General features: G+C 41.1%; 1 long non-coding RNA gene across 1 annotated transcript; it reads right to left on the bottom strand.

Annotated features, from left to right (window-relative positions):
* Window positions 1–6,184: 6,184 nt before the first annotated feature.
* LOC139076195 (uncharacterized) lies at window positions 6,185–9,415 on the bottom strand. Its single transcript, XR_011527560.1, has 2 exons — window positions 9,285–9,415; window positions 6,185–8,470 (listed from the first exon to the last, which is right to left on the bottom strand). It is a non-coding gene; the product is annotated as an uncharacterized lncRNA (long non-coding RNA).
* Window positions 9,416–10,147: the final 732 nt, after the last annotated feature.

The following is a 10,147-nucleotide window of genomic DNA, read 5'->3' as shown; positions in this document are numbered from 1 at the left end:
GTAACCAACTGCAATATTATTTGCGGTACCTAACCGTGTTACAAATAGAAAGATATTTTCATAACACATCAGAGGTGTTGCAAATAACTCAAAATATCATTACTTTGAAATATGCCAGTTATTTGGCTGAATGCTAGATCTTTTTATTTAATGTGTTATTAAATATCATATGGATCACAATATTTTTGATTTGATAACTTTGTTTCAAAATAATTGGTTTACTTTATAATCCTATGCATTTTATTTTATGCACTTAAAAACATTATTCTGAAAAGAAATCCACAGAGTTCACCAGTTTCCTAAAGTTTGTCAAATGTCTAGAACATGCCGAGCTCATATTAGCACCATATAAGTTTCAATTTGGTGGTCTAGTGGTTAAGATTCGGCTCTCTCACAGCCACAGCCTGAGCTTGTTTCTCGGTCAGGGAACCACACCTGTCTGTCGGTTGTCATACTGTGGGAGCTGCATGTTGCTGTGATGCTGAAAGCTCTGCCACCAGTATTTCAAACACCAGTAGGCTCACTCATGGTGGACAGAACTCAATGGAGCTTCCAGACTAAGACCGACTAGGAAGAAGGACCTAGCCACCCACTTCTGAAAACATTGGCCATAAATCCCTGTGAATAGCAGCGGGACATTGTCTGATATAGCACCAAAGGTGAGAGGATGACACAAACAGACCAGGCAGGGCTCTGCTCTGCTGTACCCAGGGTCACTAGAAGTTGGAATCAACTCCACAGCCCTGACAACAACAAAAATTTTAATTAAACAAATAAAAATAAATTTAATGATTTACTGGGGACTGGGACGCAGTCACGGACTGGGAAGGCTAGGTGATGGAGAGAAGCAAGTTAAGAAGAAAATGAGTAAAAAGTAATTTCACTAAATAAAATCCCAATATGTATGATGCATGATAAGGCATGTTTATATAGTTTTATGCTTATTGATAAAGCAAATTCTAAAAACAAAAGAGCAAATTTTAAATCTTATATAGGTGTTGGAAGTCACTCTTTTCTGACACTATGTGTTTAGAGTTTAAAGACAAAATACTCCTAATAAAAAGCCAGAGACAGGGCATCTGCAAAAAGAACCACCACAGAAAATGCAGCCACTGAGACTACACCCTGCCTTTCTCTTAGTGTGGAAGCAGTCCCAGCCATTGAAGTTGAGTAGATTTTTATTAAAAAATAAGACAGGTGAGAATTTAAGGAAAGCATTATCCTCTGCGCTGTGGAAATCTCTTCAAAAAACTACAGCTTCTTGGCAGCTCACTTGAGGACAAAAGAAAAACATGGCAAGTAATGTAGTATAAGATATAAAATGAGAAAGCCAAACCGCCACCTTTAGAGTCTCCTAGGATCCTTCCCCAGGACCCCCACAGACGTCCTGGCGTGGTGCCAGCTCTGAACTTGCCGTGTCTGAGGACTTTTCCCTTTCAGATGGTAAAGTTCAGAGTGGGCCTCAGTCTTTCTGGGTTATCCTTCCCTCAAAGAAGAGAGTCAAGGCTAAAGGTTAGACTGTAGGCACCATCCATAAGCCTCCATCCACCCTCAATCCATTTTTCTTACTGCAGTCAAAATCATTGCTTATGAACTCAAATGTGATACTCTTAACCTCTCCCTCCAAAAAACCTTTTAGGCTCCCTATTTCTGTTAAGATCTAGACCAAACTCCTTCATGTGGCCTGCAAGACCCTGCAAGGTCTCACCTGAGCCCACCTCTCCAGCCTCACCCACAAGCATGCTCCGCCCCTTCTCTGCTCCAGCCACACCAGGCTCCTCCAGTCCCCTGAACTCTCTGTGTCTCTCTCTCCACAGTCCCTTTGCACATCCTCATCCCTCTGCCTGGAATGTTCTTCCAGCCCTCTTCGCCAAGGTAAAGCCTTTGCATCTTTCAGATCTCAACCTCAATCCAAGCATCAGTGTATTGGGAAAGTCCTTCTCGCCTCCTGACTGCCATGTTTCATCAAGTCAATGATGCCTGTTTCTTTATACTTTAGCATCTCAGAGATTAGAGTGTGTCCTATAAGGAAATGGCATCTCACCATCACTGTTGGCCTAGATTAAAGTCAAATTCTTCCAGGAAGGTTTGCCTTTGCCTTTGCCAGTTATCTCAGGGATCTACCAACCTGAAATCACTTTAAATTCTCTTCTTGAGTTTTTTTGGATACATTATTGATGTGAATTCAAACAGAAAACCCTTAAGTACCGACTTGACATTGGAATTCTCAGGGGAATTTTTTTTCCTTCTTCCTCCCAGTGACAAAGTTGAGACAAGCCAAGTTTCTTTGCTGTCCCTTACTGTGATATGGTTTGTTTCTCATTTGCCCTTTTACTGAGGGGGACAGCTCTCTGGCATCCCAGCTTAACGTGGAGTTCCCTTTTAGGGTTTCCATCACGGATGATTTTTTTTCCTACTGGTAGCTGAAATAACCATGCATCATATGAAAATCTCCTGTATGTTTTGATGAAATACAGGAGTTCAAATTCCCTTGAGAGGCTTTTCCAGTATTCTGTACAGCTCCAATTTTCTCACTTGTCAGAGTTGTAGCTTTTATACTATAGAAACAAATAGAGATTTGTTTCTCTTCTTTGATTAAATTTACCTCCCTTACTAGACTATAAGCTCCATGAGGACTGGGACATGAGACCTCATTTTTTTTCATTGCAATCTTAGAACCCAGCACAGAGTTTGATCAAATATTAGGTGTTTAAAAACAACACAAACAAATACATAGAAACAGATATTGGATTGGTGGTTACCAGAGGGGAAGGGAGGAGGGAGAAGGGTGAAGGAGTGACTGGGCACATGTGTGAGGTGATGGATTGTAATTAGTCTTTGGGTGGTGAACATGGTGTAATCTACACAGAAATCAAAAAATATCAATGTACACCTGAAATTTATATAATGTTATAAATCAATGTTACTGTAATAAAAAATAAAATAAAAATTAAAAATAAATATTAGGTGCTCATTTAACACAAATTGAGTAACTGAATAAATGAATGAATGGGTTGTTGGGAGAATGGATGAATGAATGAGATAACTCCTTTGCACAATAATTCATAGACATACTGTCAAGATCATGGCCCATTTGACTTACTACCTCTCCGAATCAACCAGACCTGTGATCTTCCACATCTAGCACCACAAGAACTAGAAACCTACGCCTGAGTAGCAACACACACCTGCCAGCCCATCCTGATCTTCTAGACTTCGACTCCACTCCTCTTCACCTCGAGCACAAGTTCCTGCCTTTCCCCTTCCCCTGAATCTCCACCCCCGATCCTTTACTGGAAAGCCCCCTCTGCCCTGCCATGAACAACAGAGGTGCACGCGCGCTGATCTGACCGCACTCAGCTTCCCAGCCACATCCTCTGGTTTTCCCTCTCAAGATGCCATTTTTATCTGGAGTGAGAAGGGGTTGAGCAGCCAAGAACTCTGTGCTGAATGCCCGAGTGAACAGCAGCCTTTGACCCTTGAAAACCCAGAGTGAAAGCCAAGTTACTTAGTCCCTGGGGTCCCCAGTTCCGTCCAATCCCACTGTACTTTTCATAGTTGTGAGCATGTTTTTCTCCAGACTCTACATTCTTTGTGGGACCACACACAAGGCACGTGGTTAAGAGCCCTGGATTTGGAGTCAGACAAACTGCATTTGAACTTTTGCTCTGCCACTGGCTTGTCTTGGACAAATTCCTAACCTTCCTGTGACAGTGCCCACGTGAGTAAAATAAGGGTAACAGCTAACTCATGGTGTGTAAAGTGTTGGGCAGAGTAGGCTCCCAATAAAATCAACTTTGAGATCATCATCCTCTGACTCGGAGCCCCTATTTTTCTTTGTCTTTTTCTTTTTTTTTTTTTTTGAGGAAGATTAGCCCTGAGATAACATCTGCTGCCAACCTCCTCTTTTTGTTGAGGAAGGCTGGCCCTGAGCTAACATCCATGCCCATCTTCCTCTACTTTATATGTGGGATGCCTGCCACAGCATGGCTTGCCAAGTGGTGCCATGTCCGCACCCGGGATCTGAACCAGTGAACCCCAGGCCACTGGAGCGGAACATGCACACTTAACCGCTGTGCCACTGGGCCCGGCTCAGCCCCTGGTTTTCTTTACTATGTTTCTGACTTAGTACGTTCTGAGTTCCAGTGTCCACCTTGTACCCTGGACTCTAGGACTGTGGACCTGCCTGGAGACAATGCTACCTGCTGCCAGACACTCCTGACACCTTTGTCTGCCTTCCTGGCATCAGGCACGACCAGTTCTCAAACACTCCCATCTGCCAGCACCCTCGCAGCTCACTAAATCTTCATGCCCTAACATGATTCTCACTTGAAGCCTGCCACTGTCTTCTCTAACATCCCAACTGCCTGGCTGGTAGGCTATCTACTCATAAGCATCACTTTGTCCCCCGTTTTACTGTTTCCAGGATTCAGCCAGGAACCAATCTGTGAAGGAAGCAGGACAGGAGCTACTGTGTTCACCTTACAAATGAGGAATCAGAACGTGAGAGAGAGGTCGTATCTGGCTCCAGTAACTGCAGCTGGTACGTGGCAGAGTAGGTCTTGATCCTCATCTCCCCTTTCATCCTGGGTCAGTATTTTTTCTCCACAACAACTGCTATTCACAACACCATGGCTATTCGTTCATTTCATAGGCTAATATTTACTGTATGCCAACCCTATGCTCAATATTATGGATATAAAGTGATGAATAAAATGTTTGTTCCAAAATATTCACAGAGCATTTATTCATTCAATAAATTCTTATTCGGCTCTTACGTGCTAGGCATTGGGCTGGGTGCTGGGGATATAATAGTAAATGGGGCCCTCTAAGGGAGCACAGTCCAGTGAGGAAGACTGAAGCTTCCTATACGATGTGGAAAATGCCATCAGAGGAGAAATCACAAATGCTCTGACCACATGAAGGAGGAGCACTTTCCCCTCCCCTATCACAGTGACAACCACACTTTATTGGAATTACTTCTTTTAATATCCACCTTCCCTACTACAGCATCTTATCACTATAGCCCCAGCCTGAGCACAGTGCCAGAAACAGAGGTGCTAAGTCAATGTGTGGGAAATAAAGAAAGGAGCCAAAGAAGTGGGGAGGAAGGAATATCCCTTCCTCTGAAATCCAATCTGCCCAGTTAGCACCTCCTCTTCCCACAATCCACTTGCCAACCAGCAGTGTCCCATGTCTCCTTACCTTTGGTGCTGCATCTCCAGAGAAGTGAGGAAAGGAGGCACTGTGGGTGAGGCATACCCACGAGATCAGCAAATCTCAGCCACAAGCAAATAAAGCCAATGAATCCTCCTGAGGGCAAAACTTCATGAATTGCTATAAGGATATTCAGGGATGTTCTGGGAGAGTTCACGGAAGAATCCTGTCAGTCAATCCCCCTCGCTTTACTCTCAGCTAAGAGCTAAGTTTTTCATCAGTGCTACTGTGAGTGGAATCAAAGAGAGTTGTAAGGAAGGAATTAAGCCATCAGGGTCATAACGTGTGTGTTTGTGTGTGTGTGGGTGTGTATGTGTGTGTCTCCATCAATTATCTCTACCTTAAAGTGGAGAGACCCTGCAGAGAACCCAGCAGGAGGTCCCAAATTCAAAGCTCCTAAGGCCTCCTGCGGGTATCTGACCTGTGCAAAGTTTTCAATATTCCAGCAGATGAAGAAGAATACGATCTTAAAGAGTTTCCTAAACGTTTTTGCAGCTCATACAACCTTTGTGCTTTGTACAGTTCTGTGATTAGAATTATCATTTTGTCATTCTAAAGAGTAAGAGTATAATTTGAATACACATGGTATCACAGAGCTTTCTGAGCAATACAATGCCATATCCTCCTCAGAGGCCCAGAGACGAGGACATGAGTTGACCAGAACAAGAAGTTAAAGCAGATCAGAGTGATGGCAAAATCAAAACAAGCTGGGGCCATGATGTCCATGTTCTTGGTACACAGAAACTTTCTACTTTCTGCAGGTTAGAGCCTCGCAAGGTTTCCTAGCTCAGCTAAAATTTACTGTTCATTCCTCAAACCTGAATCCCTGGAAAACAGAGTTCTCTCCTTTGTCAGTTTCCATGTCTTTATGCATTCTTCCAAAAAGATGCTTCCCCATTCTATTATAAAACTAAGCATATCCAGATATTGCACTGACTCCTTCAGATATCATATAACAAAGTAACACTTATGGGTATAAAAATCATTTAATACATTAATACATTTTCCCACAGTTAACATTATTTGCTAAAATATTTCATTTCCCAAATCATGGAGTGAAAGGATTCATCATTAGTTAAACTTCATTAGTTAAAATTAAGAAGGGTTTATTCACTGGTTTTTCCCTCTTAGGAAGTAAAGACGACCACTATTTCCCTTCAAATAAAGAAAAGCAAAAGGATTTCCTAAGACGGAGTTGGTGATCCCGAAATCATCTAGAATAATAATAGTAATAGTTATGTGTTTGGGTCTCATTACATAAGATATGTGCTACTATTACGCCTTTTAATAAATGAGGAAATCATAGCTTGGAATGGTTAATGCCTGCACCCAAGGTCATAAATCCACAAAGTGGTGGAATAAAATTTGTAGTCAGACGCTCTAGTGAAGGAACAGATTTCAAAACAGAAAATGATGACTGGTTCCTCACTGCAATGAAAATATATTCCCGCTAAACCTTGAAATAACTCATCTACCCATAGACGTACGTGATTGTAATATACCTTAGATGGATATGGCCTTAAAACACAGCTTCTAGTTCCATTTATATGCTGGAAAATTTAGTTGTCAGTATTGATTAGTCAGAAGTCATTTCCTTCATAGTCAAGACCATTTTAAATCTTCTGAAAGAGATAAACATTGAATTCTAAAGTGAAGTCCCTTATTTACATAGTAATTGTGCACACTTTCTTGCCACTTTTTTTCCTTGGCTGTACACAATTTTTTATTGAGGAGTACATAGTATACATTCATTAAAGGCTGCATTGAATGGATTGATGAATAAATGAATGTCACTGACCCTCTGTCTTGGGCAACTGTTTAAGATCTACTCTGACTGGGTGTTTTGATCCTTGGCTATTTTGGTTATCTTCTGCTGCCTAACAAGTTACCGCAAAACTTGGTTAAAATAATAACAATTTATTATTTCTCGTGATTCTATGAGTTGACTGAGCTCAGCTGGGCAGTGTTCCTGTTCCACGTGGTGTTGGCCGGATCACTCATGTGGCTGCATTCAGCTGGGAGCTAGGCTGGGGTGCCTCAGTGTTCCTGACATGGTTTATCTCTCTATGCTATATCTCATCTTCTAGACATTCTCCACATGGCCTCTTTCTGTAGCAGGGTATCCTGGACTTCCATTCAGCATGGCAGCTGGGTTTTAGGAAGGAGCATTCTGAAAGGACCAGCCACAAAATGCAAACACGTATCAGGTAATCATACAGTCAAACCCAGACTCAGTGTAGGAGGGGGCTACAGAGAGCATGAATCCAGGAAGCATGGGTTATTTAAGCCAGTGGTCTAAGAGTCTACCTCATTAGTTGTTTTCACTTCTTATCTCTTCAAGTATGAACTGATCTGAAAGAGCAAAGTTGTAACTGTCAGGATCTTTTTAGTTAGAAGTAACAAAAACTCAACTCAGACAAACTAAAGCAAAAACAAAATATATTGACTCATGCAATTGTAAATTCAGGCATAGTTGGATCTGGGTGCACAAATCTTATAATTGGGACTCTCTCGCCATCTCTTGGCTCTATTCGATTCTGTGTTAGCTTTATTTTCTAAAAGGCAATCACCATGTGATTAAAAAAAAAAAGATCACCAACAATCTATATTTAAACGGTCTTCATAGCTCACAATTTCAGAAGGAGAGAGCCCTCTTATGGCTTTGATTTCCCAAAAGAGACTATTTGCCAGAGTCCTCAGACAGAGATTTCTTACCACATCAATGGGTCAGTGGAAAGGACCTGTTTAGTCCCTTTTTCACTAAAAAAACAGTGGTTCCAATAGTTACTGCTGCATAACAAATTGCTACAAAACGTAAGTGGCTTAAAATAACATAAGTGAACATAAAATAATTTTATTATTTCATGGTTTCTGTGGGTCAGAGATTTGAGACTGGCTCTGCTGGGCAGTTCTGGCTCAAGATCTCTCAAGTGGTTACAGTCATATAGGGACTGGAGGTGGAAGTGGGGTGGGGTGGGGTGGGGTCAGCAGAAGCAGATGGCAGCTGGCCAGACATCTCTCTCTATGTATAGTTTCAACATCTCTCTCTATGTATAGTTTCAGGGCTTCTCATGTGGTCTTTGCACGTGGAATAATTCAGGCTTCTTCAGAGCATGGTGGTCTCAGAGCGGGTGGACTGCTTACATGGAGCACAGGCCTCCAGCATGAGTGTTACAACAAGCAAGGTGGAAGATGCATCACCTTTTCTGACCTGGACCCAGAAGTCCTGCAACCTCACTTCCACATCCACATTCTGTTGGTTACAAGTGAGACATAAGAGATTCAAGATACGAAGAATTAGACTCCACCTTTTAGTGAAGGAGGGGTAAGTTTCTACAAGAACACGTGGACTGAGAAATATTCTTTTGGCCATCTTTGGAAAATCCAATACCACAACAGCCCTTATAGGACCCTGGCTTGATCCAGGAGCCCCAGTTCTAATGTGTACCTTGCTTAGGTCCAGGTTATCGTGACATCATGCTGCAAACATGTTTCTCTGACTTCACATTACCTCTTTGTTTCGAGCACCTAAGGATTTTAATCTCTTTTTTGGGGAATATGATTTGGTTTTGTTGATGTTCTTGTATTTTGTCCATCAGGACCACGTGTTAGTAGTAGGAGAAATAGCGTTAGCCCAGTCTACATGTCCAAAACTGGATTTTTGACTCTATTGCTTGTCTCTGAAACTTCAGTCCTATTTGGCAAAAATCTCCACCAAGTTTGAGTCAGCTTATTCTCAAGTTTTAACTTGAGAGAATAAAGCACATGAAACTCTTTAGCTTTTCTTTTTAGTTCCCTTTCCAAAGGTGAACCAAGATATAAGGAGTACAATGAGTCTTGAGCAAAATAAGCAAAACAGAGTCACATCTATAGCGTAGTGGAATTACAGAACATAAAAAAATATGACAATGTCTGAAAGCATGCAGAGAGAAAAGACATATTACCTACAAAGAAACAACTATTAGTCAGAAAGCAGTTATTTCAAAAGTAATGATATGAACAAAACTATGATGAATATTATCAACATGCTGAGCAACAATAATTATCAATCAAAACTCCATACTCACCTAAAACATGTGATTGAAAATTAAAATGCAATCACAACTGCAGACAGATTGAATTATCAATCACAAGCCATTGCAGAAAGAAGTACTGAAGGGTATACTTCACTAAAAAGGAAATTAAATCCAGAAGAAGGAAGTGAGTTGTAAGAAGCAATGATAAGCATAGAAACTGTAAACAGATGGGGCATAAATCAATTCATTCAGAAGTTCTTTCAAGTCATTAAGGTACAAACTAAAAAGAAGAATGGCCCAAACACATTCCTGATATATACCTCTTGATATTTTATCTGATCTACTAGGTGATGGTTCATATAAGTGCTGATTTTTACAGAGGTAACCACAAGATCCTGTAACTGTGCATCATTAGGCATCTCTATTAATTATGACAATAAAAACATACAAATAGTTAACATGCAAACTAAACTCTCAAACAAATACTGTGTGGTGCTGACACAAAAACAGACGCACAGATCAATGGAACAGAATCAAAAGCCCAGAAATAAAACCACACATCTTTGGACAGCTAAGACATAAAAGGGAGCCAAGAACATACAGTGGAGAAAGGAAAGTCTCTTCAATAAATAGCGTTGGGAAAACTGGACAGGCACATGCAAAAGAATGAAAGTAGACCATTATCTTACACCATATGCAAAAATTAAGTCAAAATAGATTAGAGACTTGGATGTAAGACCTGAAACCATAAAACTACTAGAAGAAAATATAGGCAGTTCACTCTTTGATATGGGTCTTAGCAGCATCTTTTCGAATACCATGTCTACTCAGGCAGGGGAAACAAAAGAAAAAATAAATAAATGGGACAACATCAGAGTAAAGAGCTTCTGCAAGGCAAAGGAAGCCATGAACAA

This window comes from Equus przewalskii, chromosome 15, assembly GCF_037783145.1.
Source record: "Equus przewalskii isolate Varuska chromosome 15, EquPr2, whole genome shotgun sequence".
In the NCBI taxonomy this organism is placed as follows: Eukaryota; Metazoa; Chordata; class Mammalia; order Perissodactyla; family Equidae; genus Equus; species Equus przewalskii.
The sequence above is the reverse complement of the archived record's forward strand: the minus strand, read 5'-3'. Positions and strand labels throughout refer to the sequence as shown.